The sequence below is a fragment of the Cucumis sativus genome, chromosome 3 (assembly GCF_000004075.3).
Source record: "Cucumis sativus cultivar 9930 chromosome 3, Cucumber_9930_V3, whole genome shotgun sequence".
Classification (NCBI taxonomy): domain Eukaryota; kingdom Viridiplantae; phylum Streptophyta; class Magnoliopsida; order Cucurbitales; family Cucurbitaceae; genus Cucumis; species Cucumis sativus.
In genome coordinates this window covers 1,677,144-1,685,493 of record NC_026657.2, presented here as the reverse complement: position 1 = coordinate 1,685,493, position 8,350 = coordinate 1,677,144, and the positions used below count along the sequence as shown (strand labels likewise).

The 8,350-nt window shown below is 26.8% G+C and overlaps 1 non-coding gene across 1 annotated transcript; it reads right to left on the bottom strand.

Moving 5' to 3' along the window:
• Positions 1–7,664: 7,664 nt before the first annotated feature.
• TRNAV-CAC lies at positions 7,665–7,738 on the bottom strand. Its single transcript has one exon. It is a non-coding gene; the product is annotated as a tRNA-Val (tRNA).
• Between the last annotated feature and the right edge of the window lie 612 nt (positions 7,739–8,350).

Sequence of the window (8,350 nt, the reverse complement as noted above, 5' to 3'; positions counted from 1 at the left end):
TTGAAGTAGGTTATATATGTATATATATATCTTGTTATATCCTTTGAAATTTAAATTAAATCTCTCTCTCTCTCTTTCTCTCATGATGTCTAGGCCTAGATGCTAATTCTATATCACAAAAATTCATAAGGGAATGGTCAATAGAGACCAAACTTTGTAAGGTCTTGTTTGGTTAAAAAGAAGTTATTTCAAAAGCCAATATCATTTTATTCTAATATTTATTATGTTGAATATCATCTCTAAACCCTAAAGTTGTCCAACAAAATAGGACCCATAGCCCTAGGAATAATTAATGGGGAAAGACCTAGCTACTTCACCCCTTTTAATTTTATTTTTTCCTATTTTCTTGTGAAATATCTAATTTAAAGTATACTATCATGATTTTTTTGAAATTGATATAGTTTTTTTTCTTCGTAAGACATTTATTATATAACTTTTACCAACACCTCAAAAAGAATGGGGGAAATTGCCTTAAAAAAGGGGAAAAAGAAATTAATTTCTATGCATCAAAATGTTGAAACCAAGATAGGAAAAGAGGCTCCCAATGTCACATGCATACCTTTACTTTAAGACTTGAGTGAAAATATTCAACAAATATTGCAAATGGTTGAATATGTACATGTAGGGTTAAATTAGTTTTCAAAGGAAGCATTTATGTACATACTAATCCTAATGCTAAAAAAAGATAAACTAAAATAGAAAATTATGAAAATTTTAAACTCGAAAGCGGGTTAATTGTTCGGTTTAAATATATTTTCATACTTAAATATTGATGTTTCATATCTTTTATCTAAATTACATTTGTACCGGAGATGTCTCGGTAATTTTTCATATTTATATAAATTAGACTCATACACGGAATGTGATAATTGATATATCATTTGGTCCAAATAGTTGTAACGGAAAAGAACATGAATATTCAAACATGTCTATACCATTTTTTTTTTCATTTGTGAATGTTCGGATCAGCTTACACGCATCTCGACTTATCTCACGAGATAACTCGCTTAATCCTACAACATTTAAGTGTCAAGAAAATTCATAGGATATTAAATATTAGAAAGATTTATGACCATATAGATTGAACTCATAATCTCTTAGCCACTTATCAAGGCAATGCTCCTTATTTACCACTAGATCGACTCACAATAGTTAAACATGTCTATAATATTATAGTTCACGGTGTTTCATCGCTACCGTCGATACCAAAGTTGTACATGTATAAAAGTATAAATTATATAAAGAAATATAAGGACAAAATAGAAATTTAAAAATTCTTTCCTCATAGTCCATTGTTTGTGTATATATAAATTATATCTCTCTTATCTCTCAAGGGACTTTTTTGGGTGTGGAATAAATTCTCACCAAGAAACCTAACATTCTATTTAAAGGGAATTCCTAGTGGTTCACAAGCAAACACTTTTTCATGTCAAACAATGCTTACAAAGCATTCTACTTTTCCCCACTTTGAGTATTTAGGGAAAATGAGGAGAAATTCATCACTTTCTTTTATGAAGTTCTAATTTTTTTCATTTAATATAAGTTTAACTGTAATTTATGAGAAAAAGAATAATTAAAAAACATAATGAAATGACACAAGATATACTTAATTGTGTTTCAATCTACGTGGGATGCGTTCGTATTTCGATGATCTTTATTTCTTCTATCTTTAGTATCTTGATAAAAATACATATCAATCATTTCGATAAAATAAAAATTAATTGTTGTACTACTATAACTTATTGATAACAAAACTATACATAAAAAAAAATTGTTCTTTCTCAATTATCAAATTTTAGTTCTTCAAAGTTAATTTTGACCTTCAATCATAATTTGCATGCAAATAAATATAATGTATGGATGGAGATGTTTTCAAAATTTATGGTAAAAATATTAATAGATAATTATTTTTAAAAAATTAAAAACAAATTAATTGTAAAATCAAATTTAATTGAAAAAGTATAGGGTGGAATTAAGATGATATTTTAATTTTTTTTTCAAAGGACATGAAATACAAACAAAATAAAGAGAGAGATGGATTCATGGAACTTAGTACAAAATATTGTTTCAATGATATCTATCATTTTTTAAGGAAAGAAAGAGAGGTAAAGGCATAATGAATGGATTGGGTTTTTTTGGGGTAATTTGTGTTTAATTTAAACATTGCTTATTTATTTCTTTAATTACAACACATAAATCTTAAGCATAAAACATAATTAATTAATTAATTATTATGGAATAATACTATTGTGTATAATAAAGGAAAGCATACTTTTGACTTTGAGAAATTAAAAACTTCCAAATTAAACACCATATCCCCTTTTTCCCACACCCATTTCAAAGCAATAAATTTAATTACTTTGTCAGTAATTTTCATTTCCTTTGCCTCTAAGTTGTCTTCTTGCTTTAATTTCTTGACCCCTCATTTTCACATGCTCTTCACACTCTTTTATTATATTATTCAATGTCCTTGGTCTATGTTTTCTTTAGGGTTTCTGGGATAATATTTCAAAGAATGCATATACATTGTATCTGACATATATAAAATTATATAGAAAAATGATAGTAAATGACACAACCCTAAAAAAAATATAACAACATTTGTTGTAAGATTTTTCGTAGCTAATTGTTGAAGAAAAATGTATAAATTTAATTAAATTTTTGGCTTTATATATGTATATCAAATCATTTATTTGTGTTATAGAAGTATAAGGGATAAATTGTTATATTTAAGATGTGCAAAGTTAAGATACTTATAGAAATATGACGTGTTCCAAAAGCACTCTAGTGGTTGGACTATTGTTAGGCAGTTTTATGTGTGTGGTTAAAAAAATCAATTTAATTTGCATTAAATTTAGAATTATGAATTAAATTAAATATTTAACTTATATAAGTAAGCTTATTTATGGGAGTAAAAAAATTTTTAGAGAAGGATACGAGATGGATCGGTAGTTGCACTCAACATTTTTACTAAACGAGCAATTTTTTAACATATGCATCGCCACTCTTCAAAATATATTCATTAATTAAAATAGATGATGAACGAGATAAGCTGTGAAAAACATAAGGAGACAATCCGTTTGTAAATATTCTTCCAAAATGTTATATATGGCTTTTTTTTAAAAAATGTATATTCGATGAATATTAAAGTAAGCTTGATTTGTTTAAATAGAAAGCAATCTTGAATGTTATTAATTTGTAATTATATGTATGTGTGTATTTATTACTTTTGAATTGATGTAAGAAATTATTTACTTTTGGATAAAAATATGCTATTATTTTTTTATTATTTAATGCTAATAGAAATCCTTATAACCTTTCTCTTCATCAACTTAGAGGAGCAATGAATTTGTCATGAAAGTTCATGCTTTAATTAATTATTTCATTTTTTATTTCAATCTTAATCTTCTTAGTTAATTGTCTTCCATTTTGAATCTTATCTAGTTCTCTCTTCTCTTTTTTTTTCTCTTCTCCATATATCCATTTAGAGTTTTCCATTGAATATCTTTCACAAAAACAAGTTTCCAAGAATTAAGCAACAAAATGTCCAAAAATTTGTAATGATAACTATTGATGATATATATATACACAATAAAATAATGAAGATATGGAAAGAGATTAGATTAATTGAACAGTCAAATGTTCCCTACTTTACAATCTCTTTAAGCCTTATTTTGTTTCTTCTTTGAAACAAAACTAATTAAAGTGAAATTCCTATCAAATATCCTCTTTATCAAGGAATCCAATAATGTCATCCACCTAAGTAAAAAAAATGTGTTTTTCTAGTTCAATTCGATTTACATCCAAATATTTTCAACCTTTAACTTCTAAAAACAAACATCTCAATACAATTTATTAAATATTTGCATATAAAATACCAATGGCTTTCTTGGGAGGGGGGATATTTCTCTAAATTTCTTTTAGCACATCTACTAGGAATGCAAGAAAAAAAACCCAAAAATCCATTTGAACTCGAAAACTTTATACAGATGACCAAAACACCACGTTGTTAAACCAAATTTTCTAATATATATTTTTGTTACATTAAATAACGTTAATAAATTTATTAAAAAAAACTTTTCAGCTTTGCTTCATGAATAAGACGATTCTACGTGGTTGAAATAGTGAGTCGTTTACACTGAGAAAGTTTTATTTAATTATTAATTAAAATTTTAATAAAAGAAAAAAGGTAATCAATCATATACTTGAATTGACTAATGAAACTAAATTCGTCACAAAAAAATATAAAACTAAATTTGTCACGTTAAATTATGGTTTAAACTAATTTGTAGTTTTTACGTGAAGGTTTTATTTAATTTTCATATATATATATATATGCTTTACATATCTACCTTTCTTTCTTTGATATATCAAATCAAAGATTTGAAATTCAAATTTTGAATTTGAAATATGAGAAGAATGAAGGTACTCATATATATATAACTTTCTATCATCCAAATGAATGCAACATTATAACTACCTTACTTTTCAAAAAATTTCCTAAATTCATAATAAATAGGTAAGATCATTTATAAAAGTATGTTCTTCTGGTCTCGTCATTCTCAATCAATTTGATTATCAAAATAAATATTTTGCATTTGTTTTTATTCACTTCTAATAACTATGCTAAGAAAATAAAGAATGTATCTTCTAAGTTATTCTTAAATTTTTTTCAATATCTAATATTTACATGTAGACGCACTCAAGCAAACTTGAAATAAATACGAATACAACTTAAAACATAATACAAATCTAGATCTCATCACTTCACTCATTTCTTTTCAATGGTAATGAGAATCAATTTCATCCTAAGGGCACACAAACTAAAACCCTATTTGTTGATCATATCCCACAAAGGCTTTTTCATAATTACTTAGAATGCTACATATCCCCATTTAATTTTTGTAGGGTTATTATTATTTTGAAATCTAGTTTTTAAAAAGGGGACAAAATGTTGTACCTTTATTAAAAAGACTTTGGGCAAATGATAAGAAAAAGTTTAGGGCCTACCTAAGGGCATTATTATTAATATTTAGCAAACAAACATGACCTTAAGACAAGGTACTATGGTACCCCAAAACCCATTTTATTTTACTATTATTATTCCATTAAATTGGATCTAAGTTGTCCTTATCATACACACACACCCACTTTGAAGAGAGGTTAAATTTAAAGGGTCCCAAATTCCCCACTTACCAATCCAATGGAAAACCATTACAAGGTGAGAAGATTTGTGAGATCAAGCACATCATGTGCTATAATGTGACTTTGGTCACAATTATTTCTCTCCTATATATATGTTTTCTTTTCATTAAATTGTTTCCTATTTGAACTTTTCATTCTTCTTATTACAAAAAAGAAAAATGTGGTGGATTAGAGATTCTAATTCAAAATGGATTTTTAAAATTATTTTCCTAAAAAACGAGGGAGGATGAAGTGCATTAAGACCTAAGTTAACTTATAATTTACCATCAAATTTATGTTGGGCATAACTGAATTTCAACCCAAATAGAATGATGGTAATCGGTTATAGAAACTTATAGAAATCTAACCTTCATATAAAGGTTAAAAGAAGTCTATCAATATCATCTATCAATGATAGAATTCGTAGAAGTCTATCGGTGTTTTGAAAATAGTTTGACACTTCATTATTGTAGTTTACATATGTCTTTTAACCTACGTAGTACAATAACAATAGGTGTGGATTTAAACTTTCAAGATCTATTGATCGTTAACACATATTATATGTCGGTTAAGTGTATGTTTGTTTAGATAGCGTACTATCATCTACGTTAGTCATCAACCGTTATTATATAATTAAATATATATTAATTATCAATATTTAATTTAATTTGTGATTAATATTTTCTTCAAAAGGAATTAAAATAGGCATATGGAAACTACAATATAATATTGTTTTTTTCCATTTTTCATGCAATGGATGTGATTAGTGAAATAACTCTTGTGAGAAAAGATTGAAAAGATTGGTTTTGGGACAAATTGAGTTAATGGAAAATTAATGAGGAAGACAGCTTGATTATGTTTTTTGTTTTTTTATGATTATAATTAAACAATATATATATTTAAAATGTCATAATCAAATATTTGTTTGAATTATAGCAAAATTAATTAATAGAAATTTTCAAACCTAATCAATGTTTTCTTTTTTTCCTTTTCATATGTATTCTAGATGAATGGATGGATTTGGCATTATCTTTTGTTTCACAATTTTTTTTCTTTGACATTTTTAATTTCTAGAAGAAAAAAATTGAGATTGATTTAGATGTCTAATTGTTGCTAATTTCCTTCACTAAATCCATTCATAATAGTGAAGTTTAATTATATTTAAATTTAAAACAAACTCCTAATTAATGCCATTATTAGAAATGTTTAATCAAATTTGATGATTTAAAATTTTGCGGATGATCGTAAGCTGTGAGCAATTCTTAATGTGACGTGTCTCGTACTTAATCATGTGTATAATGATGATTGATTAAATAAAACATAGGTTAATAACTTAAAAATTTTAAGCATAAAAGATTTTATATATTTATGTCTAATTGGTTCTTAAATTTGTTTAAAAAAATTATTTGTTAGGTCTTCAGGGTTTAAATTTCTTATCTAATAAATCTTCAAGTTTTAATTTATTTCTTCCCAACTTCTTAATTTTTCTTTTAAGTAAGATTTCAATTTTAAACCAAATTTAGAAAATTAAAACTATTTTTAAAATTTTCTTTTTTTGTTATTTTTTAATAGGACACTCTTGATTGAGGGACCAACTAATGTATTGGAATATCTTAACTAGGTCGATATATCTTTAGCAGTCTCATCGTTCCTTATTCTCTAAAGAAATATATTAGCATTAAAAGATATTGTGAAAAAGATATTACCGATCAGTAGGTGCATCCAAGCACGAGGGTGGATACCCCCTTAATACCATCATCATCCTCACTTCATTAATATATAGCAAAACAATATAGGAGAAGTGAGGCAAAAACGACCAACCAAAATACCAAGGGCTAGAGACAAGCCCAAAGCAAGAACAAAGAAATTAGAAAGCACTAAGATTGATGGCGACAAAGCTAAAGCTATAATTAGAAAAAAGAGAGGATCTGCTAGCCCAAAAACGGGATAGAGCACAAATGTCTTCCCAAAGGTTTATGGTAGAGTTGTTCTTGTCTTTGAAGATTCGATTATTTCTTTTCAACCATATTTTCCAAAGCACAGTCAAAATAGTGTTGAACTTGATGATACCTTTCTTGTGCTCTTGGTTAATAATGGTCAAAGCAAAGAGAAGAGACATTATTATGGTGCATTTTCCATCCAAGCAGATTTTCTATCTTCATTCACAAGCATTTGACATAACTATAGTTGGTAAATATATGGTCGATGTCTTTGGAGCTTTGATGGCATAATGAGCACCAATTTTTTAAAGTACATTTGACATTTGACGTAATTGCATTAAAATCCTTTTAACAGAAATAAGAGAGGTTAGTAAGTGCATTAGAATATTTCAACTAGAATGATTCTACAAGTTGTGGTTGTGCTTCTCTTTGTTTGTTTATGAAGTAATTAAAGGCATTTTGGATGAAATTGAAACTGCTACATTCAGTTACCCAATATCTTTATAGTAAAAAAAGAAAAATATTCATTAAAAAAAAAAATGTCTGAGCCCGGGTTCGAACCGGGGACCTCTAGTGTGTGAGACTAGCGTGATAACCAACTACACCACCCAGACAACTTGAGAGTCAATCTCCATTTTAAATACCAAACTTATTAGAAGTTCAAACTTAAGACGTAAATAAAAGAGAAGAAGAAGAAAAGGTATGAATTTACCCCAATTGTTTGAGTTGCTTGTTATATATTCTTTGGTACTTTGTAATTAAACATTACATCAATATAATATTTTTATAATTACTATTAGTACTACATCTAAAGCTTACAAAACTTAAACTTTACCTAAAACATCAAAAAGAAAAAAGAAAAAAAAAAGTCACAAAAACTCTCAATGAAATAATTTGAAATAAATCCAAAGAAACCCACCAATAAAGAATAAATCTTTGAGAAAAAAAAAAAAAAGTTTATGAATGTAAGCAACTTTTTTATTACAAAAGTTAGGGTTTCTTTCTTGGTGAATCTTTGATCCTATCCAAAATAGTTTCAAAGAATTACAATCACATTATTGCAAATGTGAGTTTAATTCATTTCTTAAAAATGGAGAGGGTAATCCCATTTCCATGGCCTCTCCCCACCTGCTTCTTTTAACCTAATCTTCAATTCCTTCAATTAATTAATGGATATGATATATAAATGCTTTTGTCAATTAACCATATTATATACATTGTCTCTA